The following is a 19,176-nucleotide window of genomic DNA, read 5'->3' as shown; positions in this document are numbered from 1 at the left end:
GTGCAAAGGTAAACTTTGTATTCATTGCTTCACCCACTTTTGCCTCTGGCCCATCACTGGCATGTGGCCCCCTATAAATTTATATACCCACACAGTGCTTTTTCAAAAAAAAATGTTTAGGGGTACTCTCATTTTGACTCAATAAAATCACCATTTTATAGTTCAAATCAGGAAAAATAAATACAGTAAATGGACAAATGGACAAAGAACATGCATTGCCTCATATTAGGCAGCTGACAACACATGGTAACTTCCACATTGGCATGAGGTTGTGTGCACTAACAATGAAAATGACCAATCACTGTGCTAGATTCCAACCCCTACTTCACACATTAAATGCTCGCTTCCATCTGAGACTCAGGAAACATCGTGACAGGAAATGGGGCTGCCTATCGGTGGTAGCAATGGAACTGACGATTCAACGTGCTTTTCAACAGAACTGACAATTCACCGTGCTAGAGAAGAAACAACTTTAAAAAAAAAAAAAAAAGTTTCTTCTCCTGTTAGATTCACAAAATGTTTAGGGGTACAAAAAGCACTGTACCCACATATTGTATCATAATTTCAGGGGGGGTTCCTCCCCCACCCCCTTTTCTTTCACTTTACTCCCTCACTGAATTTTTTTAGTAAACCATAAAGAGAGGGGGGTAAGTTAGATATGTAACTTCTGTGAAAAGGCTATTGATGGCTGCAGAGGCAGAACCTTATAATCATCATCAACAACAAAAGCATGCATTAGGGTCTATCAGAGTTCCATTGATTGATGCCATTAATAGACATCAGCATGATAGCATGCTTGAAAATCCCACACATCTTAATACACCGTGCTGGTGTATTAACTTTTGAGCAGCATAATTCAAGCAGATTTACAGACATAACAGAGAAAATGCTCCGACCCTTTACTTTAAGGTGTATGGTGCAAACTATCATTTGCAGCTGGGTAGTGTGGGTGGAGAGGAGAGTGATAATGTCAATGCCACTTGACTCTAACATCATGGCTGAGAAGGCCGCTATTTCACAAGGTCTGGAAACTTATTAGTCAATTTCTTTCTGGGTTATTTTTTACGGCGAAGTCAAGTTTATTTGGCACAAGCTAAAAATCAGCCCTCTCTAAAGTGTTCTCTTAAAAATCACCAAGTATTTTTTTATTAGTAAAACGCATTTGCAGTGCCAAAGAAATTCATAATTTCTGCTCCCTCTCCCCCACTTAAAGCATACAAGTGACAAATAGTTCTATTACCTCATTTCTTTCTTGCTTCATTTGACTAAACAAATGCCCTAGAGTAGGAACACTTACTTGCATAGAAAATATTAATCCATCTTTTAAAAAGAGCTCTTCAGTAATCTGCCTAATTTTCTAATGCCAGTGTCACAGATGAGTGTTCCTTACACAGTTCAACTTTCCCAAAAATACATCAGGGTGTCCTTTATGTCAGGGCCAACAACCCAGTGAACTGAAAAACTGATGCTCATCTTGCCCATTATAAAATATGTAATTGCCTCCTGGTATTTTAATTCCTTCCCTCTTAAACTCTTGCTGGTTTTGACCTTTAAAGACCTTTGCATCATAGGATCAGCATACATTAAGGACCACTTGCTCCTGTCACTAAGCTCTGCCGAGATGTTGAGTTCTTCAGCTGAGATCCCTCAATGGATCTTCAGACTTTCAGAAGACGGGTGTGTAGTGACTGGCGATAGGGCTTTTTCAGTGTTGGTGCCCTATGTTTAGAATGGCTTTATTATAATTTCAGCTCCAGGTAAAGACCCTTTTAATTTAGCCAGGTTTTAACAAATGCCTTTTATCTTAACTGGTTCTGGTTCTGATGTTTGATTTTCTGCTCTTAAGTTTTAAAATTATTTAGTTCTGCTCTTCTGCCAGAGTTCCTGACCCCACCCGACTCCCTGCCTTGGACCCAGCTACAGCTTTGACAGACAGCCTCCATACCACACCATCGACCTCGCCTCTCGGTTAGCCCCCAGGACCAGCACATTGAGTTAAGATTGATAACATAGCATTAAGAGGAAAGTGGGAAGTCAAATATGTGTGGTGTGATGTCCAATGTAAAGGTACGAGGGTAGGTATTGTATGAAATGTATGTACTGTGTATTGTGTAATATTTGTTGAGTTTTATGTCATTAATGTGTGATGATAATAAACATTATGTTAAAAAAAGAGAGAGTGAGAGATTTCCCACCTCAACTTATTTTAAGCAACATGTACCCCCCCTTTTTTTCCTCTGGTTTTTAAGGCCTGCTTATTTCTGAACTTTTAAACAGTTCTCCACTCTTGTCTTAGCCATTTCCCAAAACTCAAAAAGCACTTCAGAACAGAAATCTCTGAGGAAAACAAAATGGCAGCCACTTTTCCCACCAACAGAGTTTCACCTCTCCTATGGGATACAACTGATGTACACTTGAAACTAAACAACCAATTTCAAGGTCAGTGAAATGACTGAGAAATTGCACTTGTCAAAACTGGTACTGCTCTAATTGCAACCTGGCCTCCTGCCAAGTCTTATTCTTAATAGCCATATAAAGGAACTGCAACTGCAGAAGCATCCTTAAATGAGCCAGTCCCTAAAACTGCCACCATCATTTGCACCTTGACCTGACCAGTTTAGCCAAAGAATCACAAAGATCACTGAAAATAATCTCATCTTAGGTTTCATTCTCCTCTGCTCTGTTGTGGCTGCTCCAGTGACATCTGCCAGGTTGGCTGATGTCAAGATACTGTTCTCTCCTCACATCTGGGTGTTCATTTTCAAGGTGACAGCAATCTCATTCTATGACAAGAACTTCCCCCTCCCCCTCCAATTGGTTTTCTTTTAGCCACAGCTCTTACTCTTCAAGCACTGGGTTATCACTGCTTTGTCCCCTTTCATTGCAACACTTTTTATCTCAAAAACTCCGCTCTTCCTGGGGAGCTCTTCTCCTGTTCACCCTGCAGTATGAGTAAGCTAAATTGTAATGCCAGGCTGAAGGCAACCTCCACTGACCTTGCCAGAATTAGAACTATGCAAGTGATTGTTCCTAGTCATCCTGCTGTTGCCTAACTGGTTCTTGCATTTTGTGGTGGTTAGTTTTTAACCTGGTCCTTTCTTCCAAGTGATGTTTAAAAAAAATTGCCCAGCTCAGTTCTATTTTTCTGTGGAAAATGTTTTAATTGGTTTAAAAAAGAAGACAGAGAAACGGAATACTTCCTATTATTGTAGAGTGTTACATTATAGATATACTTCCTTTAAAACACACATACTTTTCATAAAATCATAGAATCTTAGAGTTGGAAGGCACCCCAAGGGTCATCTAGACCAACCCCCTGCAATGCAGGAATCTCAGCTAAAACATCCCTGACAGATGGCCATCGAAACTCTGTTTAAAAACCTCCAAGGAAGGAGAGTACACCAACTCATGTGGGAGTCTGTTCCACTGTCAAACAGCTCTTACTGTCAGAAAGTTTTTCCAAATGTTTAGTCGGAATCTCTTTTCTTGCAACCCGAAGCCATTGGTTCAAGTCCTACCCTCCAGGGCAGGAGAAAACAAGCATGCTCCCTCCTCCATGTGACCGCCTCTCCTTTTTTCCAGGCTAAACATACCCAGTTCCTTCAAGCGCTCCTCATAAGGCTTAGTTTCAAGACGCTTGATCATCTTGGTTGCCCTTCTCTGCACACGTTTCAGCTTGTCAGCCTCCTTCTGAATTTGTGGTGCCCAGAATTGGATATAGTATTCTAAGGCAGAATAGAATGGTACTATAACTTCCATTGATCTGGACACTATACTTCTGTTGATGCAGCGTAGAATAGCATTAGCTTTTTTTGCTGCTGCATCACACTGTTGATTCATGTTAAGCTTGTGGTCCACCAAGACTCCTATATCCTTTTCACATGTACTGCAAGTAAGCCAGGTCTACCCCATACTATATTTGTGCATCTGGTTTTTCCTGCGTAAATGCAGGACCTTACATTTGTCCCTATTGAAATTCATTTTGTTAGTTCTCCAATCTGTTAAGGTCATTTTGAATTCTGGTTCTGTCTTCTGCAGCATTAACTACCCCTCCCAGTTTGGTTTCATCTGCAAATTTGATGAGCATACTTTTGTCGTTTATTGTTACTTCGGTTTTCAGACATCTACCATGTTCTAGAGCAGGGATGGGGATCTTTCATGGAGGATAAAACTAACATTGGTTACTAGCCATGATGGCTAGTTCACTGTTGGAGGCACTATGCTGGGAATCATAACTGAGGAGAGCAGTGTTGGACTGGGGCCCTGCTTGTGGACTCCCCAAGGGCATCTGGACTAAATGGGACTTTGACCTGATTCAGTAGAGCTTTTTATGGTCTTACGAACTTTTGCCTTGCAGAGGTTGTTTGGCTATAATTTTCACTATCCTTGACTATGCTAGCTAGGGCTGATGGAAGTTCAAGACCAACAAGATCTCAAGGGCCACAGGTCCCCTATCCCTATTCTAGAGTGACTAAGAAATGGAAAGCAGTACAGGATTAAACATTCCAGGCTGTTCAACAGGATAGGTGCAACACCCAACTCAAAAGCTGAAACTGAGCAGACTATAGCAGGTTTGCCTCCAGACCACCACAATAAAGCAAAAATTACAATAAAGTGAGTCACACAATATATATTTTTTGTTTCCCAGTGCATTTAAAATTACGGTCATATTATACTGTGGTCTATTAAGTCAAGGTCCCCTGGCTGGAAGGGCAAACCCCAGCTCCACCCAGTGGCGTCGCAATGGGGGGGCGGTGCACCCCGGGTGCCATGTCTGGGGGGGTGGCAAGAAGACACCCTGCGGGGGCTCGTGGCGGTGCAAGCAGCCATTGTGCCCCCGCTGCTGCATGTAGAGGATCCTCCGTTCATGGCTGCAGCCGTGAGCAGAGAACCCCAGTACCGGCGGCAAACCGCTATGTACAACGCATGTTCGGCATCGCACACATGCACTGTACGTAATGATGCCGCACATGCGCTGTACATAGCGGTTTGCCGCCATCTCCACTCAAGCACCGTACGGACAGTGGTGGGATCTGTCCATCGCCGCTACAGCTGCATGTAGAGGATCCTCCGTTCTCGGCTGTAGCGGCGACAGAGGGATCCCAGCACCATCCATACGGCACTGGAGCGGCGCCGCCAGCAAACCACTATGTACAGCACATGTGCGGCATCACTACGTACGGTGCATGTGTTGTACGTAGTGACGCAACACATGCGCCCTATGTAGCGACGCTCCGCCTTCGTTCGCTCCTGGCTCCACCCCTAGCCAGTTCCACTCTCAAGGCCAGAAGACAGGCAGTGACAGCAGAAAGGCTTTCTCCTCCTGGAAGGGACCAGGATGACTGCAGCTACATCTTCATTAGGAGAAATAACTGCAAACCACAGTAAAGTGACGTGCAACAGAACGAGGTATGCCTATATTATCCACCCAGCCCCATATTGTCCATTCTTTCTTATTATAAAGAAGCCACGTTGTTTCATGTTTCTTATCTTCTTCTTTAATTTGCCATAGTGGAGTTGCATCTTGACCTTACCATTCTGTCAGAGTTTCATTTATTGCCAACAGTGTTCAGAAGAATTGGCAATAAACTGACACTTTCATTGGTACAATCATTCATAAAAGTGTTTTTTGCACCACGGCGTTAATGACAAGGAATGCTGGGAGGAAAGGTGGAAGTGCAAGCATTGTCCTCTGAACAGTGGAGCACAACCAGGTTAGAAACAGTTCAGTAGGTCAGTTCACCATCTTGGTTAATCCAGTATATCCACAAGGCTGTGTATGTTTGCGTGTGCACAGGTATCAACCGTTTTGTGCATGCACAAAGTAACAACCGTTGTGACCATGCACACGTGCATCACCATAAACTGGAAGTGGCCAGAAAAGGGGGGGGCAAGGGGGCTTGCACGTGCTCTGCCAACATGTGTATGGGTCAGAAATGCAAAACAGTCATAGTCTGTATATGTATATATACATATTTTATGGGCTTTGTCTCTACACACTCCACTTACCACCTCATTTGCCATTCCTTCCATATTAATGCCCCATAGCGTCCCCTTCCCACCCCATACAACCACTAAGCTTGCTTTTCACCTTGCCAACCCCATTCTGAAGCTACTTCTCTGTTCTGCTCTGCAGTCCTGCTTGGCACCCCTGCTTTTGCCCATTCACCCCTTTTCTCTTTCTAAGCTAACCCTGCCTCATCCCTGGTTAGTAAAAGGGGAGTATGGGAGGAATGTTTTTTTAAAAAAAAACACTCAGTAGCCTTAAGCACTATCACAATCTCTGCAAGGAGAGGATAAGCCTGGCCTCACCCCTCAGCCTCCCTTACCCATGGACCATTTACTATCAACTAAGTCAGTGTGGTCCACAGTTTGAGTATCCGACTAGGACCTGTGAGACTAGGGTTCAAATCTCCACTCAGCCGTGAAAGCTTGTTGAATGCCACCTTGAGCTCTTTGGAGGACAGGATATAATATAAATGTAAAAATAAATAAACAAACCATCCTCTGGGGAGGATTCCCAGAGACAGAGGCAGGCAAAAACCACCCCAGAGACAGATCTAGCTGGTCTTTACCCTCCTGCCCCTCATAGGGGCATATACCACCAACTGCACTACAAGAAGGACCCTGGTAATTTTTTCTACGTTCATATTGTTTACTGTGGGGTTTTGGGGGGGATGTTTCTTGTAAGCTGAAAGACAAGATATAAATAACTGTAATAAATAAATATTCTGATGATAACATTCTGTAATGATTAAGTTTTGACAGTGTCTCTTCACGTTTCTCCGTGCCAAGACAATTTTTTATTACACTATATGGTATCCTTGTGTATCTTACATTATGTATTTTGTCATAACTATGTTCCTTTGGGAACTTCTAAATAGCTAACTCATCCTCTTGGAAGTATTTCAAGGGAAATCTCACATGTATCAGTCAACAGTGCCAAGACAGTGCCAAAGGTATCATCAGTTTAGAATATGTTGAATGCTATCATATTTTGCATTCTAGCATAACATGTGTTCCGCATAAATGGAATTATTTGGGGGCCAAGAATTCTTCTGGAAACCTTCCTATGAGGAATGGTTGAAAGGGCTAGACATGTTTAGCCAAGAGAAGTAAAGGTTAAGGCGAAATAAAATTCACCCCAATCTCCAAGAGGTGTGAGATTCCAGAGGTACCATGCACTTACCTGGGGTTCATGTTTCCTTTTGGAAATGGGGCACAGCTGAGACTGTGGTGTATTTATGGTTTATTTACACAATGGAGAGGTTCACAGCAGTAACACCCTAAAACGGTCTTGTTTCTACCATAACTGCAGCATTGGATTCAGAGATCTGGAATGGTTCTCTATCTCTCCATCTCTCTGCTTGTTCCTTTGCTTCTTTGGTCACATCACTCTAGACTCACTTCTAAAATCAGGCTTTGTCTTTCTATCGATCTCTGAGTTGAGCTGACACAATGGAAGTATGCTAATGGTAAATTTATTCTGCATTAGTTTCTTCTGCGATGCTTCCCCAATGCAACCACACCATTGATGTGGGCTACTGCACAACAAAAACTCAAACAAAAATAGACCAAACACTGAAATATAAAAAGTTATGAAATGTGTTCACTGAAATGAAGCAGTGTAACGCTTTCAAAAAATTTGCAGATGCAGTGAGTATTGAAAGTGGGTTCATGGATGACCATCCCAATGGTATCAAGAGCATCAATCACCATGAATGTGCAGTAAAAGGATGTCTGGAAGTGCCATGAGCACAGACAGGATTCCACACAATTGCGATTCCTGAGAAATCATTGTCCCTAATCATGTGGAGTGCTGCATGCTTGTACATGCACATCATAAAATTGCAGACATGTCCACAAATACTGGAGCATCTGGGCACATAACCTGCCACTTACTGCCAGCACACAGCCATAAAGATTTTTTTTTACAAGAGAAATTACTTTGATAGAGCTTTTTTTCCTACCCTAGGCACTGTTCACACCCCTATAACAATACATATACTTTCTTCAGCCCATATTTCATATTCCAGACTATTAATAAAGGAAGGGGGAAATATGTGAATAGTTATGTGACCTGCTCACTATTAATCTTCTAAGAACGAAAGAGAAACACAAATTCAAGTCAAAGCAGACCCTTTGGAACCAATAAGAGAAGCACAGGAAAAAAAAGAAATCTAGTTGAAGATGTAATAAGTGAGGGGCACCGGGGTGTGTGTGCATTGGTTCTGTTGTCCTATTTCACAAGGCAAGATAAGGAAGAAAGGATATTAATTTTACTTTAAGGAGTTAGGGAGAGCAGCAGCCGTTAACATATATATCAAGGGGAAAACTCCTCGGAGGATGCAAGTTCTTTAATAAATTAAGAGGAAGACAAAATTAAACAATTCTGAAAATGCCTGCACTATTAAACTTCATTGTGCAATCAATTAAGAAGAACAAAAATGGAAGCAATTTAGAAGATTATTGTTGTTGATTTTTTTCAGAAGCTATTTCTGTAAAATGGATGTGGGAGAACTTGGAAGTCATAAAGAAAAGAGCAACTCACAAACTGGGGCAACTGAGCAGCAAGTGACTGGGGTGTAAAGCTCCAAATATGTTATTTATTCAGCATCTCTTTTTTTAACTGTCTGGAAGATAGAATATTGACTGGCTTCGAGAAAGCTATTCAGCAGCTCGTTAATTAAATGTGCATCTGATAACAAACAGTAAAGCACTGCTGAGTGAGGACAAAGGAATAATACAATAAGGCATGGGAAAGGTTAGAAATAGACAATGAAACAGATGAAAACATGCATTAAAATCAACGGGGAAGGAAGGCAATGGACATTATGTTGGGACTGAATCATGCACAATGGAACAGAAGCTAAATGAGAAAAGCGCAGGGTGGTCCTAACTGTTGAGCAAGGGATGACGAACCTGTGGCTCTCAAGAAGAGGGGAGGAAAGGGTTGCATACAGTGGAAGAGTGAATGCAGAAGGTCCTTTCATGGAGGATAAGGCTATCAGTGCCTGAAAGCCATAATGGCTATTTTCCACCTCCACTGTTGGAGGCAGGATGCCTTTGAATACCAGTGGCTGCAAGCCAGAGGAGGCAGGAGTGGTGACAGACACCAAGCAAGGCATGGTGAGTCTTCCCACACTGCACACTGACAAGATTCAGAGGATGGTTGGTGTTATGTACTGAGTTGAATAGGATCCAAAATGCAGCAGTCTGATTGGTCCTAGAACAATAGGATCCAAAATGCAGCAGTCTGATTGGTCCTAGTGCAATGCAGCAGTATGATTGGTCTGCAGGAGCCACCCAATCCAGCTCCAGATAGAAGTGAATCCACAACCTGATTGGCCTACAGGAGAATTCCAGAATTAGCCAATCACGTGCAGCCCATTGTGTAAATAATGTATATGAAGCAGATACTTTGGAGGAACTTTCATTCCTCCTCACCACTATGAGCTGAATAAAGAGCATGAAATCCACTCTCGACTCCGAGTATATTTGACTGGTGACGAAGGTGGGATCCTGCTGAGCTGACCGCCACACACAGCACCGCAGCACCGCCACCTGACGCACCACTGCCTCGCACCGTGTATCCAGGCTCCAGCTCCGGGACCCAAGGAACTCAGAATGGCAACCGACAGCAGCTTCTTGCCATTCAACCCAGCATCCAGAGACTGGGAAGCGTACACCTCCCATTTCACCTTCCTCCTAGACGCCAAAACGGTCCTCACAGTCCTACATGAGACACACCCAGGGGTAGTGAGAATGAAGGCCCTTGCCAGGAGTTATGTGTGGTGGCCGGGGATCAATGGAGAGATAGAGGCCTGGGTCAAACACTGCCAGGCCTGCCAAGAATCCCGCCCAGATCCCCCAAGGGCCCCAGTCCAGTCCTGGGAGTCCGCCCGAGCACCATGGTCACGCTTGCATGTGGACTTTGCTGGCCCCTTTCAGGGGAAAACATTCTTCATAGTGGTAGACTCCTACACCAAATGGCTCGAAGTCGCACTGGTACCGTCCACTTCCTCGTCTGCAGCCATCCAGGTACTACGCAGGCTGTTTGTAACCCATGGGCTCCCTGACACTCTCTTCTCAGACAACGGAACCGGATTTACGTCAGGAGAATTCCAAACCTTCACAGCACAGAACGCCATCCGCCACATCCACTCGGCACCATTCCACCCTGCCACCAATGGCCAAGCAGAACGCATGGTGCGGACCACCAAGGACACCCTCTGCCGCATGACGCAAGGGGATTGCGAGTACCGCCTTGCCACATTCCTTCTAGCACAGCACAGCACCCCCAGCTCAACGAAAATCAACATCACAGCTTAATAAAGGAACAGAATTTGTGTTGTCCACTCAGTTTGCAGGGGCAAGGGCCAACATTTGCTCCACAGAACAATTCTGTTTCCTCTGAGTGACTAAATTCTGGTTCTGGGTGTTTGAGTATTGTCAGGCATGCTTCATCTGACACCACAATCACAAATCGTATCTAGGGTCTACACACATTCCATACAGTGGAAATATCAGCGGGGTAAAAAATATACTCCAAAACAGTGTGGTTTTTCTTCCCCTCAACACTGAATGGTTAAAGAAAGATGTGAGTCATGCTCAGAGTTACACTCAACTCTGACTTTTAAGCTAAATCCAACTGTGACACAGAAATATATTTAAGAAGGGAATGTACAAATTTAGAAGGAAATGGCTTTAGTTACAATACAGTAATCTGCTGTGCAGCACAGACAAGCAGAATACGACTATGTCAGAGACGCATACCCTTTTAGTTCATTAAGTGTTTTCACTCCTATTGTTAATCAAGTTTATTTGTATACTAAATTATTATTATTATCGCCTTAGCCTGTACATCATTTAATGGCAGGCTAATCAATTTATGCACATTTTCCTCTGTCGTTCTTCATCATCCACTCAAGCACCTCAAATAATTTGCTTTATTGTTCAGTATTTTAGGAAACAGTATATAAATTACAATAAGGGAGGCTATCAGATGCACATGGCAGGAATGAATACAAAACAGAGTTTTGGCCACCAAGAGACCCAGAAACCGCTTCTACTGAAGTGGCACGAATGAACACCTTAATTTGGTTTATTTGATGATAGATATACCTGGTTTCCCCCTGTCCTTTTAAAATTAAGTGGTTGCACCAAGAAAATTCAAATATCATTTATTAGGTTGCCGGGGATGGGGGAGGAACCTTTAGTCACATATTTCAGGTTAATCTCTTGAAAAAAAGTAAATTATATATATGGACTTGCAAACAAATCTGTATGTACTTGTGGGACATACATACAAGGGTGAGCAGAGTGTATATGGGGATCGTACTTAATCAGAGGAATACCTAGGGATGGTGAAGCAGGCCCCTGCTAGGGGCCCAGGCCAAAATCACCCATCAGATTATGTAGTGCATGACTTATGTGTGTGGTTAAAGGCTACCACCAGGGGTGCCAACTTGAATAAAATATTGAAGGCGGGCGGACAGGTGAGCCCTGACTTGCATAATTGATCGCATGACATGGCGCGCGCACACCACTTCAGTGGCAATGCCCATCAACTTGGGGGGGGGGAGGTTCTAGCCCCCTCAAATATTTTATTGGGGGCCCAAAGGGACCTCAGCCCCTAGAAGTTAACTCCTATGGCCACCACTATTGCAGTGAGATTGAACAAGAGAGAAGCTTCTTGTCCTTCTTACACCATGAAGCTGTGTGTTTATTATTAGTATTTCCCCCTCCTTCTTGCCCTCACTCTGGACACTTTTGAGTACTTGGTTCATGTAAAATGTAGTAATTTCTAATCTGGCTATTGTGGTAAAGTGATCCCCCCCCCCCCGGTGGAGGGCACCAACACAGCTCATTTCCAAGAGCACAAGGGACCCTAGTTACTGTACACCTCTGTACTTAATGGATGATTTGCAGCAGAACAGCAAGGAATTCTGATTCCCAATGGTTTAGAAATGATTATAACATAACACCCCTGCCAATGCTAAATTATACTGCTGGGAAATAAAGAAAGCTTGGGTAACCAGGATTTTCTCTCTCTGTCTCTCTTTGTGGAAAAAGGACTGTGGACTCATTTCTGAGAAAACAAATCCCCGTGCTCAGCAGCTGCTTAGATACATTTTCTTCTTTCATGGCCAGTGCATGTCTTTTGTACCAATTTGGTTCCAGTTCATGGATTTCAGTAGTCCCAGCAAAAGGCAAAGTAGACCCCATAAGCCTGAAGGCTGTCCTCCCCTATGGGAGCAGGCAGAATGTTAAGACTAGAACACAGTTTACTCTGGGCAACTTTCCAAGGGTTATGTGGCAGTGGTAGGAGGGATCGGAAGCAAAAGTTGGCAGAACAACAAAGGTGAATTTGACCTTTGGGCAGCAGCATAGCTTCTTCACACTCACACATTCCTCTCTATCTTCCATTCAGGAAAGCAAGAAGCATTATTTTTAACATGGAGTGGGGTTTAGTTTAATCTACACATATATATTGCTGGTGTATTTTATGTTGTTTCGTTCCCATTTTTCACACTTGTTTTTAATGATTTTTGTAAATCACTTTGAGTTTCTCTCTCCCTGATTTTTCCCCCCTATAATTATATTTTATTAATTTTCCATCAAAAGAAAATACAAATCACACCACATTACAACTTCTACAAATTTTTCCATTTTTAGACTTCCTTCAGCCTCTCTGCCAATCATCCGAATTAAATCTTCTTTAATTACACATTTCTAAGTTTTGCTATTGCCTTTATGCCTACCCCCCGCTTCTACAGTGGTGCCTCGCAAGACAAAATTAATCCGTTCCGCGAGTATCTTCGTCTAGCGGTTTTTTCGTCTTGCGAAGCAACCCTATTAGTGGCTTAGCGGATTAGCGCTATTAGCGGTTTAGCGGCTATTAAAGGCTTAGCGGCTTAGCGGCTTAGCGGCTTAGCTGCTAAAAGGCTATTAGCGGCTTAGCGGCTTAGAAAAAGGGGGGGAGCGGGAAAAAATCTCAAGACTCGCAAGACATTTTCGTCTTGCGAAGCAAGCCCATAGGGAAATTCGTCCTGCGAAGCAACTCAAAAACGGAAAACCCTTTCGTCTAGCGGGTTTTCCGTCTTGCGAGGCATTCGTCTTGCGGGGCACCACTGTATTTTCCTTTTTTGCAATATTTCTTATGTTATTACAGAGCTTCTTTAAATGCCACTAACGTTATTTCGTTATCACTTATACATTCCCAATACTCGACTAACTTTCCCCAGTCCTCGATGAACTTTTGATCTCATAGATATCTGATCTTTCCGGTCAGTTTATCAAGTTCTGCATAGTCCATCAGCTTCATTCTCCACTCCTCCAGTGTTGGTATTTGTTCTTGTTTCCATTTCTGGGCCAGTAATATTCTTGCCGCTGTTACAGCATATTGGAAAAGTTTATGATCCTTTCTATTTATTTCATTTCCAACGATTCCTAAGAGAAAGGCCTCTGGTTTCTTAGCAAATGTATATTTCAACATTTTTTTCAGTTCATTATATATCAACTCCCAGAAGCTTTTCACTTTCTTACATTCCCACCACATATGGTAAAATGTACCATCCTTTTCTTTACATTTCCAACACTTCTTACATGTTTTATACATTTTTGCAAGTTTTACTGGTGTAATATACCATCTATATATCATTTTCATAACATTTTCCTTTAATGCAGTACATGCAGTGAATTTAATACTTTCATTCCATAGTTTTATCCAATCATTAAATTGTATATTATGACCAATATCTCTGGCCCATTGTATCATAACTGATTTAACTTCTTCATCCTTTGTATGCCATTCCAACAATATCTTATACATTTTAGATAAAATTTTATATTCATTATTTATTATTTCTAATTGAAATTTAGAATCTTTCTCTACATATCCATATTCTTTGAGATCTTTTTTAAACATTTCATTTATTTGAAAGTAATGCAACCAATCATATACCAACTCTTTTATTTCTTCATAGGGTTTCATTTTCCATTTCCCCCCTTCTTTAACAATCAAATTTCCATATGTAATCCAATTCTTTCTCATATTAATTTTTTTAACACTCATAACCTCTAATGGAGACAACCAGTGTGGAGTTTTTGGTTCAAGTAGGTTTTTATACCTATCCCATATTTCTATCAACGATCTTCGGAAAATGTGGTTCTCAAAACCTTTATGGATTTTCTTCTTTTCAGCCCATAAATACGCATGCCAACCAAATCTGTTATCAAATCCTTCTATGTCTAGCAACTCTGTGTTTTCTAATTTTATCCATTCCTTTAACCAACAGAGACATGAAGCTTCATAGTACAGTTTCAAGTCTGGCAGGGCGAAGCCTCCTCTTTCCTTAGTGTCAGTTAGTAACTTAAACTGAATTCTTGGCTTCTTACCATGCCAGATATACCTTGAAATCACTCTTTGCCATTCTTTAAAGGTCCCAGTCCCCTTGATTATTGGAATCGTATGAAATAGAAATAACAACTTTGGCAGCACGCTCATCTTTATCGTTGAAATCCTCCCCCAAAATGATAATTTCATTCGTCCCCACACTTCCAAATCTTTCTTTATCCCATTCCACACTGGTATATAATTGTTCTGATATAAATCTATATTCTTGGGGGTTATCCAAATACCCAAATATTTCAATTTTTTCACCACCTCTATACCTACTTGTTGTTGCATTATTTCTATCTTGTCTGGATCCATATTATTAGCAATTATTTTGGTCTTTTTCTTGTTCAATATAAATCCTGCCACTTGGCCAAATCTTTCCACCTCAATAAGTATCTTTTTAATACTTTCCGAAGGCTCTTCCACCGTTATGACCAGGTCATCGGCAAAGGCTTTAACCTTATATTCATTCCGGCCTACTGCAACCCCTTTTATTGCCTCATTTTCCCTTATGTATTTTAGAAAGACCTCCAGTACCATGATGAATAACAGTGGCGAGAGTGGGCACCCCTGTCGTGTACCCTTAGTTATCCCTATTTCATCCGTAATCATATTGTTTACAATTAATTTGGCTTTCTGTTCGGTATATATTGCCTTTATTCCATTGAGAAATTCCTTCCCCACCTCCATATATTCTAAATTTTTTAACATAAAATCCCAAGATATATTATCAAAGGCTTTTTCTGCGTCCACAAATATTAACATAGCTTGTTTCTCATTTCTGGCAGTCAGATATTCCAAAATATTGATTATATTCCTTACATTATCTTTCATCTGTCTGCCAGGTAGGAAACCCGCTTGATCCTTATGAATAATTTCTTGTAGTATTTTTTTAATCCTTTTTGCTAAAATACTTGCAAAAATTTTGTAATCTGTATTAAGTAATGAAATAGGCCTATAATTTTTAACTTGTGTTAAATCCGAATCTTGTTTTGGGATAAATGTAATAAATGCTTCTTTCCATGTTTCTGGAATTTCTCTTTCCTTGAGAATATTATCCATAACTTCTGTCAGGGAACTGCCATCGGAAGGAAGGGAAGTGAAAGGGCTCACACAGGTTGGGAGAGACTCAGCAGCTGAAGAGGGAACCAGTAGGGGGAGAGGAGCTGAGCTGAGGGAAAGTGAGCTGGAGGGATGGCTCAGAGACACTTCCAGCGAAAACAGTGGGGAGGTTTCAGGACCTCCTGTAGGGACACCCACTCCTCGCCGGAAACTGTCACACAGAGAGTCCAGAAGACGTGTTTCCGTTAAGGAGCTTTTATGTTGGAAGCGATTCCGAAAGCAACCACTGTCGGAACCTGCCAGCGACTGACGGAGCCATGTTTAAGGGGCTCCGTTACAGACAGAGGTTTGCAAACTTGACCAAACTCTGAGGGACTTGGATTTTACACACAAGCAGCTCATCGTCCCTTCACAGCATTCCGACAGTCTCCGTGAGCAGCTTGTGCAGGAGAAGGCATCATGAGCAACCCAGCCGGAACCGGAGAAGCAGGAGCTGGAGCGGGTCCAAGCCTGGAAGAAAGGTACCGGGTGTTGGAGGTCCAGCTAGCGCTGCAGACGGCGAGGCTTGAGGAGAGGAGGGCTCAGGATGCAGACAAAAAGGGGAAAGACACCCAGCTCGTCAGAAAGGTACCAGGATTGGTGCAGAAGTTTGGGGGGGAGCCCAAAGACTATCATGGCTTTCGGACAGAGATGCAATATGTCCTCAATCTGCAGTTTGATGAATTCCCTGACGAGGAATCACGAGTGGCTTTCGTGATTGGGCATCTTGAAAAGGGGGCGAGAGACTGGGTTAGACCCCTGATGGCAGCGAATAGTGACGTCCTAAAGGACACGATGAAGTTCTTTCGCGCCATGGATCTGATGTTTTCCAGCGATATTGAACAGGGAGTGGTGCGCAGACAGTTAATGGCTTGCAAACAGGGGAGCCGATCTGTCCGTGAGTACTGGACTGAGTTCACCATGTTGATCCATAAATTGGGGTGGGATCTATCGGCGGAACCCATTCAAATGCTCTTTGAAGAAGGGCTTTCTTCGGCTGTGAAAGACGAACTTTCCCGGGCGCCCAGGGCGGAGTCTATGGACCAGCTGACCAAATCAGCGCTGACCATAGGAGCGCGCCAGGAGGCGAGAGCATTGGAGAGGCGGGAAGGGAAGGGGGAACGTTGGAAGGAGTTCCGCATTCCAGACATTCCAGAGCCAACTTTCCCGCCGGCAGAGCCGATGGAAATCGGAACAGCGCGCGCGCGCGCAGTTTCAAAGCCCAGTGAGGGGGGAAAGAAGGAGGGAAAAGGCGCCCGGAAATGCTATCTCTGCCAACAGCCAGGTCACTTTGCCAGAGTCTGCCCCCAGAGGAAGGAATGGCAAGGGATGGTAGGAGCTGTGGAGGGAAGAGAGGAAGAAATACCGGAGCAAGTAAAAGCCAACGCCTGGCTGCCACCGTCGGGGCACAGCAGCCAGGCCAAAGAGCAGTGAAAGTGCCCACGCCAGAACCTCCTAAACCCGCCCTAGTGATAGAAGTGGCGCTAGAGCTGCCAAACGGACACCCTCTAAAGATAAAGGCGCTGTTGGACTCAGGCAGCTCCTGCAATTTCATGAGCAAAGAGTTTGCAGCTGAACACCAGATACAGACGATCCCTTTAAGCAACCCCCTGCAGGTGACCACGATCGATGGCAGGGAGCTGTTGGGAGGAGAAGTCAGCTTGCAGACCGTCCCAATGATAATGAAGGTGGCAAGGCACACCGAACTGATAGCGTTTAATGTGGCCACCTTGGGAGGAGCTCCCATTATATTGGGGATGAGCTGGCTAGCGTTACATGATCCGCTGGTGGGCTGGCATCAGAGAGTGGTTTCTTTTGGTTCAGCACATTGCTTAGAACACTGCAAAGAGGGAAAGGGTTTGGCAGGGGCCCAAGCCACCCTAGCAGGGACTGAAGTAACGGAGAACGTGAAGGTACCACGACAATACGCAGATCTCCGCGACGTCTTCAGCGAAAGGGAAGCTGACCAACTACCTCCGCATAGACCCTTTGACTGTCAAATCAATTTACTCCCTGGGGCAGAGCTCCCTGTAGGCAAGCTGTACGCCATGTCAGACAGAGAGATGCAGGAGCTAAGAGAGTTCATTGACAAGAACCTGAAGAGAGGGTTCATCAGAGAGTCCAGGGCGGTGGGGGGCAGCCCAGTGTTTTTTGTGGATAAAAAAAACACGAACAAGCCGAGGCTGGTGTGTGACTTCAGGGCCTTAAATGCAGTGTCAGAACCAGTGGCTTTCCCTATGCCCAGGATTGACGACATTTTGACAAGGGTGCGGAAGGGAAAGATTTTCACAAAGCTGGACCTAAGGGGGGCGTACAACCTGATACGAATAAGGAAGGGGGATGAATGGAAAACCACCATGTTCACCCCTTTAGGGGCATTTGAATATTTAGTTATGCCCTTCGGCCTACAAGCAGGCTCCGCATGCTTTCAATCGTTTATGAACCACGTCCTGGGGCCTTTGCTTTACAAGAATTGTGTGGCCTTCTTAGACGACGTGTTGGTGTATTCTGAGAATGAGGAGCAGCATGTGAGAGACGTCAGAGAAGTGTTGAGCAGGCTGCAAGCCAACCAGCTGTGGGTGAAACTGGAGAAGTGTCAGTTTCATACCAAGGAGGTGGAATTCCTGGGGTATCGCCTGTCAGACAAGGGATTGGCCATGGATCCCGGCAAGGTCCAGGCGGTGCTGGAATGGAAAACACCCAAAACAAGGAAGGATGTGCAGAGGTTCCTAGGATTTGGGAACTTCTATCGTAAGTTCATCCGAAACTTTGCCCACCTGACGGCGCCCATTACGGACTGTCTCAGCAGTAAGAAGAAGTTCGTTTGGACTGAGGAGGCGGAGCGAGCATTTGAGGAACTAAAAAGGGCCTTCGCCTCGGAACAACAACTCCTGCATGTGGATTTACAAAAACCAATGAGAGTGGAAACTGACGCATCAGACAGAGCGATTGGGGCGGTGCTTCTGCAGCCAGGGAAGGAGGAGTCAGAGTGGAGACCGTGTGCCTTTTTTTCGCGAAAGCTGAACAAATCCGAGAGGAACTACACGGTGTATGACCGAGAACTACTAGCCATTCATGAGGCGTTCCGGAGATGGAGGCACCTGCTAATTGGCGCACAACATAAGGTGCAAGTGTGCACTGACCACAAGAACCTAGAGTATTGGAGGACGGCACGAGTGCTCAACCAACGGCAAGTGAGATGGGCCCAGGAGTTCTCCAAATTTAACTTTGAGATTTGTTACGTGCCAGGCCCAGAGAACATTAGGGCGGACGCTCTCTCACGCAAACCTGAATATTTGGAGGGGGAGGGAGCACCCGAAGAGAGACATGTCATTCCAGAGGACCGCTGGGTGTGTGGGGCGGCATTGGTGGGACAAAGAGAACTGGTAGAGGAAACAGAGAATGATGAATACGCCCAGAATAAGCTCAGAGGTCTTAGGGGTGAGGGAGAGGAACCAGGGGGTTTCGAGGAAAGAAATGGAGCTTTGTATTACAAAGGGGCACTGTATATCCCTGAAGGAGACTTAAGGGGGAGGGTACTCAAGCAGTTGCACGACAGCCCCACGGCGGGGCATTTTGGACAACACAAAACCATGTGGTTGGTCACCAGGGAATTTTGGTGGCCTAAGGTGAGGGAAGATGTACGGGAGTATGTAAGAGGGTGTGAGCAATGC

This window comes from Podarcis pityusensis (genome assembly GCF_964106645.2).
Source record: "Podarcis pityusensis genome assembly, chromosome: Z".
Classification (NCBI taxonomy): Eukaryota; Metazoa; Chordata; class Lepidosauria; order Squamata; family Lacertidae; genus Podarcis; species Podarcis pityusensis.
Note: the sequence above shows the minus strand (reverse complement) of the source record.